The 15,495-nt window shown below is 50.9% G+C and overlaps 1 long non-coding RNA gene and 1 pseudogene across 1 annotated transcript in view; both read right to left on the bottom strand.

Annotated features, from left to right (window-relative positions):
• LOC139361163 (uncharacterized) overlaps nt 1–9,822 on the bottom strand; it is a 121,305-nt gene extending 111,483 nt beyond the window's left edge. Inside the window, exon 1 of the long non-coding RNA XR_011618709.1 lies at nt 9,390–9,822. This is a non-coding gene — a long non-coding RNA (uncharacterized lncRNA). The remainder of the gene's footprint in view (nt 1–9,389) is intronic.
• An 877-nt stretch (nt 9,823–10,699) lies between these two features.
• LOC139361161 (uncharacterized) lies at nt 10,700–14,899 on the bottom strand (annotated as a pseudogene).
• Nucleotides 14,900–15,495: the final 596 nt, after the last annotated feature.

The following is a 15,495-nucleotide window of genomic DNA, read 5'->3' as shown; positions in this document are numbered from 1 at the left end:
TTGAAGGCCGTTCCTTGGCTGTCAAACTTTTTCTCAATAATATTTTGTAAAATAAAAGCATCAAACAGATCTTTACATTAACTTACAATCTATCAAGCAATACTGGAGCAAGCTTTAAATATTAGCCACATACTGTCAGGGCTGACTAACATTAAATCAGTATCAGTCTCATGTCTTGCAGCAACCACAGCTCATCTTCTTAAAACCACTTAAGATTTCATAATTAACTCAAACAATGTAAGTCATCTCCTTGATCTTTGACATGAAGGGGTCATTTTCCCCCAAAATAGTACCTCTTTCCTTGACATGATTTAATCTGTGATTAGAGTATTTAACAGGATTTCTTTCCTTCTAATAAAATATACACCTTTCCAATATGAAAAACTCTAACTGATAATGCTATAGCTTAACCAGGTCAAAAGCATTTTTTTTTAAGTTAAAAAAAGAACCTAACTGCATCTTTGGACCTTATGTGAGGTAGTGTCCAGGGTCACTGGGACCCCTGCTTGGCCAGTGTAGCTGGGTACCAATTAAAGACAGAAACCCAAGCATTCACTCAAAGCCCCTTCCCAGCTGTTCATCCTAGTGGAAGAAGCCATGGGTACAAACGAATGCGGCATTCTACGGAGGGCTTTGGGGATAGGCTGCTTGAGAACATCAAAGTAGCTCACGTCCCCCGAGTATAAAGCCAGTGACTGCTCTCAGCTTCCATCCACAGTAGCCAAGGTCTAGAATCACCTCAGTGCCCGTCAACAGGGGATGAAGGGAACGTGGCCCGAATATACACAGGAGCAATACTCCACCACACAGCGGAGAGCCCTGTCATCCGCGGCAGCATGGATGGAGTTGGAGGACATTACGTTAAGCAAACAAGCCAAGCAAGGAAACGGCGCATGTTCTCACTCATAAGCAGGAGCTGAGAGCAGATCTCGTGGAGGCCAAGAGTAGGTGGTCAACAGGGCCCAGCAGAGCCCACTCATAAGCAGGATGGGCAGAGGCTGGTAACGGGCACAAACACACAGCCTAATGGGAACACGAGACCTACTACTGATAAATCAGCAGGGGCATGGCAGTGGGTCATCTACTGTGGATTTCAAAACAGCTAGGAGAGAATAACTTCACATAACCAGCACAAGGAAAAGAAACTATTTAAAGTGAAAGACATCCCAAGTACACAGATTTCATCAATATAGGGGTGAATCAAGGTATCACATGCACTCTCAAAATATGTACATATATTATGTATCAACAGAAATAAAAACCAATGACAGAACCATTTGCGAAGCGCGTGCAGGAGAAGAATGGGAAGCCTGACATGGTGTGGCTGTGTGTCCCCACCCAAATCTCATGCTGAACTCTAACCCTGTGTTGGAGGAGAGCCCTGGTGGGAAGTGATTGACTCATGGGGGTGGTTTCTAATGGTTTAGCACGATCCCCCAAGTGCTGTCCTCATGATAGTTCTCCTGAGATCTGGTTGTTTGGAGGTGCATGGCACCTTCCCCTTCACTCTCTCTCCACTTCCAGCCATGTGAAGACATGCCGGCCTCCCCTTCACCTTCCACTCTGATTGTAAGTTTCCCCAGATGTAGAAGCCTGTACAACCCACAGAACTGTATGCCGATTAAACCTTTTTTTCCTTATTACCCAGCCTCAGATAGTTCTTTATAGCAGTGGAAGAACAGTACAGTCCTCAGGACCAGCAATGTTTTCCTTCTACCCAGCAGCCAACAAGGTCCCACACCCTAGCTGGTTTTCCAAAGCTTTGCCAGAATGCTGAAGCTGTTTTGGGGATACTAACTTTCCCCATCTCTGGCAAACCAGATGGGGCATCCTATTTGCCTCTTACCACCTTTCTCAGAGAAACCCCACCTCTGAAACAGCCTCCACCAGGGGCCTCCTTCAGCAGCAGCAAAGCTGAGTGTTCCTTGCACTTCCCTTCTTCTGAACAAGTAAACATCTTGAGCTTGTTTTTCCATCTCCCCAGCTCATTGAAAAAAATATCTTATGCTTTCTATTTTCCTAACACACACACATGGAAGAGAAGTGCCGTGAGGGCAGGGGCTCTTGTTTTCCCGGATCTGAGCCTGGCCCTCAAACACTAGCCGAATACTAACACGATATCCAGAGGCAGAAATGCAAATATCCACATGACTTCAAATACCCTAAGGATCTAACAGGCCGAGTGGCCCATGTAACTATGGTGTGCTGGGCCATTCAACAGGTGTCCAAATCCCTGTCCAAGTGAACTCTTTAATTTCGAGACTTCAGACAGCTGTTTTTTTTCTTGTGGTTGTTCTGTTTTGTTTTTATTAAACGGATATGTTACAGTTATGATCAAGAATATCCCAGGCCGAGTGTGGTGGCTCGTGCCTGTAATCCCAGCATTTTGGGAGGCCAAGGTGAGCGAATCACCTGAGGTCAGGAGTTCAAGACCAGCCTGGCCAACATGTTGAAACGCCGTCTCTACTAATACAAAAATGAACCAGCCATGGTGGCAGGCACTTATAATCCCAGCTACTCAGGAGGCTCAGGCAGGAGAATGGCGTGAACCAAGAGGTGAGGCTGCAGTGAGCCAAGATCGTGCCACTGCATTCCAGCCTGGGCAACACAGCAAGACTGTCTCAAAAAAATAAAAATAAACCAATACTCCCAGTTAGTTCTTCACCAATGTCAGATACATCAGTTTAAAGAAAAATATGAAAGCATGTTTTTAAATTTCAGTGTTGAATTTAACCATGTCTTTTAAGAAGATATGAAGATAGAAGTTCCCCAAGGATCGGGAGAGAAAAAAGCAGTTAAGAAAATGTTAAAACCTCAGGAGAAAAACAAGTATGTGTTAAGACCTCAAGGCAAAACTTTTTCTTTGCACTTTGATTTCAAAAGAACAGAGATGCCCAAATTATGAACTCTCCCATCTGCATTTTATATTCGTCTGTGTCCTTTGAAAGGCTGGAGATGGGATCCCAGGTTCCAAAGTGCCTGGCCATGGCTCACATCAGGCGGCAGCTTTCACAGCCGTTTACTCCCCTGACTGTGCCTAGAGAGCTCTGTGGCCCAATTTACAAAAAAAAAAGGTCCTAATTTACTCACGTTCATCACTTATGAGCAGAGTCTCAAGAAATGAGACAAATATTGACACTCCACAGAAGCAAGTACTCTCTTCCAAAAGGTCAAGTGCCAGGTTCCCATGACTCAGGCAGCTTGCTTACAGAAAGCACTGGCTGACTTGCTGGTTTAATGTTAAATGCATTTAAAATATTAAGTGATCAAACCCCCCTCCCAGTGGGTGTGCGCGTTGAGCTGGCTGCAGTAGTGATGCAGACCACGTTCTTTCCTTTGGTTTTGCTTCAAGCAGAGCACCCCACACCCAGGAAGAGGCCAAAGGACGGCATCGAGGTCTAGGACAGATCTAATGAGAGCTGCAGGCTGACTGCCTCATCTGCAAATAGTCTCTCATTTCAGAGGCAATCATGGAACAGAGTTCATAACACGTGAATTTTTAAAATTCATATTTCTAATTTCATCCCATTAGAACTTTTGAACCTCCACCTCCCACCTAGAGAACGTCAGCTCAAGCCGATCACAGCGCAGTGCGATTTTCTATAAATAATGTGCACGCCTGCATCTGAGCTGAGATGTGAATGTCTGGAATGTGCCTGCCAGGCCCAGGAGGAACTGCAGCAAGTGTGGGGACACAAGCCGCTAAGGAATCTGATTTGGAGGGAGCTGGAGGCAACTAAAACTAGGTCCACTGGTTTTTCTTGGTAAGGTTTGACCAGGCAAACTGTTATCACTGTTGCTAATTTATGGTAATTGGGATGGGGACTTAACAGTAAGTAATTAGAGCAATTACAGAATTTTCTACTCAATTACAATGGCACAGATTCCTGAGGATGGAAGAACTGTTGCCCAGGAATAGAGTTCAAGAGGTCCTCCACTTGCTCCGAGGAACATGGCATTTCCACGCACCCCTGCTTTGGTCCCTGGCCACCACCATCCTGATCTCGGCCATCTGATGGCATCAGTCCCCAAAGCTGGAAACACCTGACACCTCTTGTCACCCTCCCATCTGCCCTGCCTTCCTCCAGTCCGGGATATTCAGGGATGCCCACATACAGGTCAGGAAACCAGGGTTATCCCAAACCAGTGCCTGCATTCGAAGTCCTCCACGGCAGCACAATCACCAATGGCCAATACTCCCAGAACATTCCACCTCAAAACGGGAGCACATCTGGATTCAAGCTGACAATGCTGCCTTCTCTTTGCCATGTACCCATGGAGGCATGTCAGGTTCCACCTAAAGGTATCAGGTTCCACGCTGGCCAGGAGCCCAAACCTAGTCACTCTGCATGATCTCAATTCACCATCCACAGAGAAGCCTGCAGTTTTCCTCTGGTGCACGGTGTGGATGGTGGATGGTGGATGCATTTCCCCTGAAGACTCGGAGACAGGAGCCTGGCCAAGGAGGCCAGTCACCCCAGCCCCTGCAAGGCCCGGACGTGCCCCTCTGCTGTCTGCACACAGTACCCAAGTCTAGCAGCGCTGGCTCTGTGGTGGGATCCATCTGGGCCTGCAGAGGACCCGGGCCACAGGAACCGTGCAGCCTGGCTGCAGCCAGAGGCCTAAGGGATCCCCACGAGGCTCTCCAGCCTAGGTGCCCTCACCACAGGCAGAGCCATGCAAGAGAGTTGCCTGCTGAACTGGAAACGTCCCAATCTGCTCAGCTAACACAGAAAGACAACAGCCACCTACAGCTGCTGAGCCCCGAAACGTGGCCACTGGGCCTGAAGTGTTGAATCGGGAATTTAATCTGTGAAGTTCTTTTCAAATGTGTTTAGCTATGTAATCAAATCTTTATTCTAATTCAATTTAAAGGAGCCTCTGGCTATGGGCTCCCTTGTCGGGCATCACAGCTCCAGGGAGTAAGAATGGGAGAGAGGGGCCCAGAGCCTTTCTGCATTCTCCACGCTAATTCAACACGTCATCATAAGGAAAGGCACTCCAGCAGGAGAGGTGTGCACGGGAAGAACTGGGTTGGCCCTGACAAGCATGACCCCCATGGCATCACAGCTGCCTCAGCCAACAGGCAAAAAGACGATGCCCACCTGGACAGGCCACCGGATGTGATGATGCACCCCCAAGCCCTAGTCCCACAGCAGCCAGAGACCACCCGCTGCTCATCCCGGGTGAAACAGGCAGAGCTACCCGAGCCATCAAAAGCAGGAAGAATTAAGGAGGCGATTCCCACGACACACGTGACACTCCTTGGAGACAGACACAGGCTTCGCTGTGAAAGTGCAGAGGACGGTGGAGTCCCTAGGCGGGCTGCTTCTTCCAACCATCGGGAAGAAACCAGATCCATTTCCTTGTAGGAGAATCATTTGTACTGTGATTAGACAGAAGACAGAAGGTGGCTGATGTTATCAAATCATCAAGCACCTCACGGCTGCTTCTCCAAGGAAGGCCTGGAAATTTGCAGCCACCCGCGTAGGGGCCGCAGTGTTTACAATGGAGATATGGGTGACTGAGGTCTGGCTTCCTCACGGAAGCTAAATTTGAACTTTCACCACTGAGGAATCGGTCATTTACAGTCACTCACCCTCAATGCAGAAGAGGGCTCAAGACACTGCACCAGACTTCAACACTCAGGGTTAGGGTCAAATTCACAAGTTTTACAAGATGTATTTCCTTGGGATGCCAGAAGAGATGCAGCTTCACACCCCCCACCCCCCACCTGCATGGTTTGCTTAGCCCCTTCACCAGTGGATCTCACCTACAGATGACACATCCACACCTCATCCATGGCAGCACAGAAAACCACTTGGAAGACAGCCACTCCCACCAAGCTTCCTGACTTTGGTGTTTAAAATCTGCATCTCATACGTGAGTTTACACTCCTCCAAACAACGACATTGCCACTGTCATTTCACCCAAAAGGGCTTTAGGAAATGACACGCGGTCCAGACGCCAGAGGACGCCGGCCGCCTTACTCTAGCCTAATTCCTTTGTGTCTGTATGGAGGCTTCACAGATACAGCCCATTAACGACCCTATGAGAAGCTCAGGGCATAGACGAACTCAGTGCTGAATTTTTTCCATTTATCACCCTTTTGTTTTGTCCAGAAGACAGCTGAGAAAGGTGGGGGCAGATCATCTCCTCGAGTGTAATGACTCTAGCCACTTCTCTTCACCCCAGGTCACCCCTCAGTCAACACGCTCTTGAGAAACCAAAGCAATTCTGTTCCCTTCACTCTGGGTTCCAAGCACTAAATTCCTCCATTTTATCAATGAGATTATCAAGCAGCCGTTTGTAATCTGGACTGCAATCTGATACAAAATTTAAAGCTAATTTAAGTTGCGGTAATAGCTCCTAATTACATTATAGATAAGGCATGAATGAAAACTTTAATCTGTTCATAGGACCAACTTTGTAAACAAACCAATTATTCGAGCAATGATTGTTTTCAGTTAGATGCAAATTACTTTGCTCATAAAAGATTTACCAGTAGGAATTTTTAAATCCATGGTCTGTCTTTTCTGAGCCTGTCTCTACACCTTCCCCTGAGTGCACAGCAGGACTTCTCAGGACATCCCATCAGCAGGCCCACTGAAGAGAATAAGCCCGCAGCCCCCAGCCCAGGAATCAAGTCCGAGCCCCAGCAGCCCCTCGTCCAGCCGGGGCTTCCTCACCAGCACAGCGCCCAGAGGTCTTCCAGGTTTAACGCCACGTGTGCGTGGAAAGTAGAGTGCTGGAAGGAACACAATAGACATTCAACAATGCAAATTCCCCCCTGGAACAGCTCAGCAGCCCTCTGTACCTTCCCCAAAGTACCCATGCCAGGCAGGCATAGTGTCCAATGGGGGTGCCTAGGAATCAGCATTTAACACTATTCTGATGAATAAAAGAGTTTGAGAGGTCGGTCAGCGAGAGGCTGCCGTGGCCTCCACTCATTTGCAGGCTCTGAAGACACACAGATTCAGGTAACAGGCCAGACAGGACAGGACAAGGATGGGGAGGTGGAGGACAAATTCCATGGACCACCAACCACCCCGCCATCCCCACTGAGACTCCGTGATTTAAGGAGAGGCAAAGCCAGGGAGAAAAGATGCCCGCACCACACGAGCGACTGAGATTTCACCTAAAGCACGCAGCACGTGGCTGAGGGCCAAGGTTGGGCAAGCCAGGAGCACAGAACGGGATTCACAGGCCCAGAGGTGCCCCCCACACCCAGACCCCCTGCAGACCTCCCAAGCACTGCCTGTGTCTCCTGCCTGGTTTATTTCCTCCCCCCCTTCTACTGTGTTGGTTTCTCAGCCACCACCCACCACCACACAACCCTCTCTACAAGCTTGGTGGACTGAAAAGAGCGGGGGCAGGTAAGATCTGGGCTCTGGGGCCAATGTCCTGCCTGAGACATTAGTTCCAACCCACCCAGCTGTGATGTGAGCCACCGAGATTTCTCAAATGTGAGATGGGAAGGTAACTGAACCCACTCACCAGGACGGCTGTGCAGACTCAGATTACATATAGCCACACCTCGGCGTCCAGCACACGTGGGACCCCAGTCGTGTTGCCCCTGATGGGAATCCCTCTATCTATGCCCCTTCTGCTACCAGAGCCAACTGCCAGCAGTAGCTGTGGAGGGTGCATCCTCTATTCCCACTCCACTCATCTCCCATCGCTCCACTCAGTGACCTACCACGCAGCGGCCACCAGCAAATCCGGCCCCACTGGATAACCGACCACCAGCCACCCCTCACTTTGGGGCGTCTTCCACTTGCAGTTCCGAAACAGGCCGAGAAACCGCCCTCAAAGGCAGTCACCTGTTCCTTAGTGCATGTAATGACCTGCCACGCAGGACCACCAGCAAACCCAGCTCCACCATCCAGGCTCCTGTGGATAACCGAACCCCCACCCCCCACCTTGGAGCGTCTTCCACTTGCAGTTCTGAAGGGGGCCGAGAAACCGCTCTCAAGGGCACTCACCTGTTTCCTATTGCACGTAATGACCTGCCAAGCAGGGCCACCAGCAAACCCAGCTCCACCGTCCAGGTTCTGGTGGGTAACTGCCCCCGTCCCCCGCTTCCTCCTGGGGTGTCTGGGAGGCTCAGAAACTGCCCTCCAAGGGCACTCATCTGTTCCTTATTCCACTAATACCTCATTTACAGAAATCCACTTTGACTTTCCAGCACTGCAGTTGTGACAATTTAGCAATCCTGCTTGCAAGCTACAAGAGCTTGAGGTCAGGTCCACCTCACCAGTATCCCAGAGACCCAGCACTATCCCACTGTGTTTAAAATTCCAAAATACTCCTTCGAAATGCTACTGGCATTTGCTTTGCACATAAAATGCTAAAAACCTTCAAGTGAAACAAATATCTTCAACAGTTTGATACAATGACACATCTGCCAAGTTGTAAAGCCTCATGCATTTATAACATTTTATTTATGGTCAAATGGTTCATTAATATAAATTATGAGAATCTCTAAGAAACAGGTTTCTTCTGGCATTAGATGACCAAAGGAAAACTGGGTTCGGGCTGGCTTGCGGGCCTGTAGAGGCAGACATATCTGCTGACACAACCAAGCTCCTTCCCACTGACGTGGCCTCATCTCAGGCCCCTCACCCGGATGCCCGCAGGCCCCTGGAGGAGCAAGCTGACCTGTCCACATTTCTCAAATGCACAGCTGTTGCTCACACTGCAGATAGCGTTCAAGGCACGAGCAGGCCACCACGCTAAAAATACCACGCAGCGTCCACGCCAGGTGACGGTGGTTTTCACTCCATCCCAAAGCCCCAGGTATGAGTTTACAGCCATGATTACCACATGGATTTTTAGACCCTCAGGACATACTTTGTTTACTTTTATGCAACAAAGTTAAAAGACTATCACTCAGATATAGGCTCTGAAACTGTGGAACAATTATTTGGGAACAGAGCCTCTGCCGGATCAGGATTAGCACTTGGGACAACATTCCATGACCTCGGTCCACACAAACCCATCCAGACCAGAAGCCTCCCGCACTGTCATTTCTGTGGATTTCTGTAAACGAGGTATTACTGCCATAAGGAATAGATGAGGGCCCTTGGAAGGCAGTTTCTGAGCCTCCCAACCACACGGCCATGTTCAGGCTGAAGCCGCACCACCCCCAGAAACACTGTCCCTCGCCGACGTGTGCCTGGCCTCTCCCTTTTTCCAAAACTTAACAAAACCTGAAAAAGACAGGTCTGTGTAGAAAAACACAAACTACTTGCCATTCCTCTTCCCAGTTGAGGCTGTAGGAAGCTCGTCTCGGCCCTCACCGTGTTCTGACTGTGGCTTGGTTCCCATAAGAAATAAAGTCAGAATTCTAGTCCCTGTCTCCTGGGCAGTGTGGCAGGCATACATACCTTCAGTTACATGAGGAAAGGCGTGGCGAGCCCCCTTCCTTCAGTAAAACTGCACAGTTCCCAGAACCCCGATGCCATCCCCCTCACACCACTGTGAACACCTGGACAGAGCACATTTCAATGCGTGCACCTTTGTGGGCTAGTTTTCTATTTCTCCACTAAATCACCCCAAATTTAGCACCCTAAACACTGACTTATTTTCTCCCATTTCTGGAAGCTGGAGTCTAAAACAGGTCCCACCAGCTAACGTCGAAATGTCGGCAGGGCTGGCTCTGGGGAAGCGACCGTCTCCTTGCCTCCCGCAGCCTCTAGAGGCTTCCGCATCCCTGGTCCATATGGCACCCACTGTCTTCAGGACCCACAGCGGCTCTGACGGCCCCTCAACTGGAAGACGCAGAAATGTCAGGAGCCCGGGATCTAGTGCTAGGGCCAAACCGCCCCACCCTCCCAGCTCCTCACACACTCCCGTGTGAGCTAATATAGATTCCACTTTAACTAGTGTCACCTGTGTAAGGGGTAAGTGCCCAGCTGTGAACTGCTTAACCTCGCCCACACAAACCCCGAGAAATAACTCACAGGCCATGGACCACGCCACAAGCAATAAGTGACCACCTGCTCAGGGACCTCCACGCCCCAGCAGAGCCCTCCGGTGACTCCTTGTGAGCTCAGACTGGCGGCAGGGGTCTGCAGCGCCAGAGGGCCCTGGATAAAAAAGACAGCTTCCATGTCGGGAGGCAGCCGCCCGCGGTTGGGTTCCCAGTACTTTAATAGCCCAGGTGGACAAGCCGCGCCGCATGCAACCCCATCACCAGAATAACGGCTACACGTGGCGAGTGCACGGGTGGCCACCACTCAGCCCAGCTGGCCGCGCTAAGCACATCACCACCGTGACGCCCAATCAGACTCAACTGCTGGAACAGTCCCGGCATCGGCCCCCAAGAACATTCTGGATCACAATTCAGAGTAGCGATTGCGATCAGGACCACACGTGGCTGAATGTTTTCACAGGAGGACGCCACAGCTGGACTGACGCCACAGCTGGATCTGGGTGGACTGAGAGCATTTCCCACTGTACATTCTTACAACACCATTTTATTTGCGCTTTATTAAACTCCTATGGCTTTTTTCTGCTTATCTACTTTATGGGAGTGTTTCTTGTTCTTATGACTGCGGTGATACTTCACGCTACAACTATCAATGTGTAAAATTAGTTTGGAAGTCGCCCTATCATTAAACATTTCACAAGCAAGCAGTCAGAGGCACCTAACCCGGAGGCCTCTTTTCTTCTCTGAGCCAAACCTACCTTGGACTCAAAGAAAACGGCACACGGAGAGGGGCTGGATCTCCAGTGTCCATTCCCAGGGGGCCTCCTGGGGAGCAGATATGGAGGGAGAAGCCCTGGGCTATGGCACTGTCGTACTAAAGAAAACTCTATTTGGGTAATGTAAGCACCAGACTTAAGAGATCAAGCAAACCATGAAAAGAAACCACTAACCACAGCTTCTCCAAAACAGAACTAAACACCCTTTAGTTTGAATTGGAAAAGCAGAAGTGATGATCAGGATACAAAAAAAAAAAAAAAAAAAAAAAAAAAAAAAAAAAATGACACAGTATCTGAACACAGGAGAATAATCAAGGGCCACTGTCTCTTCCTGTGTCAGTGGGAGCCTCGCATCTAAGCTGGATTTAGAAGGTTGCTACTTTGGACTGAAAGGTATCCCCAACCCTAGTTTGTAAGCAAGTGGAGCAGAATGCTTCAATTATTTCAAGGTTTAGCGGTAAAGCTCTGCAACTCTCACAACCATTTTAATTGGTGTAATTTTAAAGTGACTCAATCTGTTGGCTGGAGTATCTAACGGCTTAACCACGGGGTCACGTTGGAAAATTTTTCCAATTGCTTTTGTTTTTCCTACTGAAGATGCATTTGAACGTTCTTGTAGCTTGCAGTTGGCTGGTTCTGATGTTTGGTCCTGAGGAGGCCCGAGTATCCGTAGAGGAAGAATCTGAAACCTCAAGCCACGCGAGTGCTGTCTGGGCAGATGGAGACCCCAACCCGAGGGCCACTGACGGACTCAGCATGGGCGCAGGGCCGCCCGACGCAACGGGCCACGTATTTGCCGGTTACAAAACAACATAAGCACACACCCCCAGGTGTGCACACACGCTCTGTACACATCTGTCCCTGTCAACACCAGCACACACCCCCAGGTGTGCACACACGCTCTGTACACGCTCACGTCTGTCCGTGCCAACACCAACCCACAACCCCGAGGTGTGCACACACACTCTGTACACATGTGTCCCTGCCAATGCCAGCACACATTCTGTACGCACTCACATCTGTCCCTGCCATTGCCAGCACATATCCCCAAGGTGTGCACACACGCTCTGTACACACTCACATCCCTCCCTGCCAATATGAGCACACATTCCCAGGGGTGCACACAGGCTCTGCACATACTCATGTCTGTCCCTGCAGCCTGAGTCAAACAGTCACAGAGAGGCAGAGGAGGAGGAAGAAGGATGGGATGGACACTAAGGTCCTGGGCCGGGTTCCCCTCCCTACCTCGGGAGAGACCCCTCATGTGATCCTGCCATCACTCACCCTTCCGCCTCCATCCTCCATCCTCCCACAGGGATCAGGAGGATGCCCACTGCACAGAGCTGTGATGAGCATGAACAGAAGATGGCAGGAGCTCACGCCAAGGTGCTGAGCACGGGGCCTACGGAGTGCTTCTTTCTGCTGTGGCTGACATCATCAAACAAGAGACTGACACAGCTTCTGCAGAGAATGTCACTTGCTGAGAAACTGAAACGTGTGACCTAGGAGCCTGTGAAGGTCTAAGAACAAACCAACAAACCAAACGGTTTTGTTTGTTTTTCAAACACCATAGCCTGTTTTTTCTTTTTTTTCACGCTCTACCTTCGGTATCATTTAGTTCAATTTCAAAGTAAGTCCAAAAATTACACAAAATCACAGGACTGAGCATGGAGCATTGTTTCACTTCGTGTCCTCCAGCCTTTAGGACACATTAAGGAAAGACATGATTCCAGGATTCCCATTAGAAAGGCTGCCCTGAGGCACCTGCTGGGGCAGCCAAATTGCAGCTGTTGATGCTGCCCCCAAGCTGCTTGGATGAAGGAGAAGATTCCGGAGGTCTCCTCTCTTCTGCCCCTTGTCCAGGAGAGAAGGTGGGGGGGAGAAAGGTGAGAGAAGATAGGAAGAAGGAGGGGGGAAGGAGGGAGAGAGGAGGAGAGAGGGAGAGAGAGAGGAGGGGGGAGGGAGGGATGGGGGAGGGAGGGAGGAGGGGCATGTTCCATCCACCAAGGCAGCTACACTGCAGAGAGAATGGAGGGTGTGTTGCCTCTCAGGACAGCAAGTTCAAGCTGTTTATAATTGTTAGCGTAAACAGTGACCAGCTGAGGACAGGGCTGTCATTGGAGTTGACGTTTTATTTTCATAGTTGATATTGGGGACCTGGACCTAAAGCACCGTGCCTTGCCCTTTTGCCAGGTGGGCCTATGCTTCTCTATACTTGAGTCTATTTGACTAAATGCCCGATATTGACTAGGAATTATGACGTTTAGGATACCCCTTACCACAGTAACATCAAACTCATGTTCTAAATGCAATTTATTCAGGGACTGGCTTCTAACTCTGGGTGGGAATGTTAAGCTCAGTCCAGTTCAATTCAGTAAGCATTTATCAAGAAACTCCTAGACCAAGAGCTCTGTTAGACACTGGGTATGGGGTGATGGGGATACGAAGATGTGGAATTAGAACTCGAGAAGCTCAAATGCTTCCATTTAATTCCCTAATGCAATTACTAAGCTTCAACCTGATGGCTGTAATGTCTAAATTCACTTTTTCTTTATTCCAGTTCTACATAACAAAGCATAAATAATCACAGAGGAATGATTCTGTGTTGGACTATTCAGTGGACAGAGAAGAGCATTCTGACCGGCGTGAGACACTGTCTCCGTTCCCAGGGAGCCTGTGAGGTGGCTGCACAGAGCACACGCGTGAAGATTCAGGAACATGAGCGTCAGGTGATGGGAGGGGCACGGAGGCAGCACCAGAAAGATGCCTGCCGAGAGGCCGCTGCAGCCAGGCCGGCCGGGAAGGTCACGGGAGTGGGCGCAGGCATCTCCCTCCAGCCGCACTTGGTTTTCATGAGGACGCGTGCACGGAAGGGGATGACACCGAAATGCTGTGGCGCTGAGGCGAGGAGGGGAGGGACACAGGGCCGACGGCTGGCCCCCACCCCTTCCGTCCCTGCCCCTATGAACGCTGCCAAAATCAGCCCCAATGAGGAGAAATGAGGTGGGTGAAAGAGGTGGACAGACTTGGCTTCCATGGAATTCACAGATTCCAGTCATTAAAAATCCCTTCTGAGTTTTCATCTGGAAAACTTTGCCAGTGTACTTAGGGACAAGAGGCAGAAGACGAAGCCAACACAACTGGGCTCAAACTGCCACCCTTCTCCTTCTCTCTTCATCCACCACCCTCCCTGGGCCCCTAAGAGTGAGAACCAGGAGTTGCACAGCCCAAGGGTGCAGCCCCTGACCAGAGGAGGGAGCCGCACGGCGGGGCCCCCAGCACGTGGATGGCAGGATCTGTGCTATGTCAGTCCCAGGGCCCCAAGCAGAGAAGGCCTGGGGCTCCCAGCTGAAGTTTTGCTGTCTCCTCTCTCACCAAAGTCGAGAAGGACTGAGTGGGACCAACGCCGCACCTGGTGGCTCCTCGGTGGCTGCCGATGTGGTCCTCAGGCTGCGGGTGAGACCCTCTAGGGAAGCCCAGACAGTGGAGAGAATCACAGCCACGAGTGCTCCAGTTGCCCCACAACTCAAGCATAGCCTGAGGAAGGCAGCGCCCGCTCAGATCCCCGTGCAGGCTTGTGTGGCACACTGGTGAGGCACACGGCACCAGAACATGGCACTTTAAGTGGTTTTGTGGGGTGTAGGAACACAAAGTGTGGTCTGGAGTGGCTCAGAAGTCACTCCCACCAGCCTGTGGGGACCCGGACGGCCCCTTTGGACGTGGCTGGAGTCTCTCCAGGGCGGGCTCCAAAGTCCCAAGGATGAGGTGAGCGTCGGTCTTGCTCTGAGGAAGGCCCCTGACAAGTATCCTGAACATGCAGGTACACAGCTGGCTGACTCATCTGAAGGGACCTGCTGGGCTACGAGCCAGGGACGGCTAGAGAGAACTCGACTAACACACGAACCCTGCCCAGGCGCCCACCTGGGGTGCCCACGAGAAAACTACGGAAGCTGTGAAGACGGAGGTGTGCACGGGGCTGGGAGAATCCTGGGAGGAGCCGCACTGGGGACCAGGAGGGACGGAGGGCTGGGCCCCACAAGCAATCGAGGGAGGCACTCGGTGCCCTGTACACCCCTCTGCACCCACAGCTGCAGGCCTGGCTGGCAACACGACCTTGTCTGCAGGGGCCCAGGAGCGCGTGTGTTTGGCAGGAGCTGCCCTCCTGGAGCCGCACTACCGGTACCGTCATTTTAGAGGCAGGTACCTGATATCAACGATGACAATCAACCATGCCACCCTGAATTGCAGCCATGTCCTCAGCCGGTCAGTCTTTATGCTGAGAATCACAAAGAGCTTGAACTCGCCGTCCCAAGAGGCAACAAGCCCTTCATTATCACGGCAGCAAGCCTCTGTGCAGCCCTCCACCCACGCCGTTTCCCGTCGGGGCAACATGAAGTCCCATGACGGTGACTCAGAGCCAGCCCAGTGCAGGAAAAATCACAAAAACTCAAAAACATCCTAAACGTGGGCAGTTGGTAGGAGCCGATTCCTAAATTCAGCCTGTTCAGAGGCTTTCGGGGCTAGCACAGCTCTGATAACAGGCTTGCGCTTTCTGCTCCCGGTAAAGGGCGGCGAGGAGGCCAGGCTCTGCCATTCTGCAGGCTCCCCTACGTGGAGCCTGCCCTGTGGCCTCGGTGGCCTGTGCCAGACAGCGTGAACGTTGCCCGCAGTGAACACTCGGCACAGCGCAGCAGGCTTGGGGAAGAACAGAAAGTGACCTCTCAGCCCGCGGAAGATGCTAAGCCACGCACGGCCTCACGTGTACTGCGTGTCAATCGCCGCTGA

The sequence above is a fragment of the Macaca nemestrina genome (assembly GCF_043159975.1).
Source record: "Macaca nemestrina isolate mMacNem1 chromosome 11 unlocalized genomic scaffold, mMacNem.hap1 SUPER_11_unloc_4, whole genome shotgun sequence".
Classification (NCBI taxonomy): domain Eukaryota; kingdom Metazoa; phylum Chordata; class Mammalia; order Primates; family Cercopithecidae; genus Macaca; species Macaca nemestrina.
The sequence above is the reverse complement of the archived record's forward strand: the minus strand, read 5'-3'. Positions and strand labels throughout refer to the sequence as shown.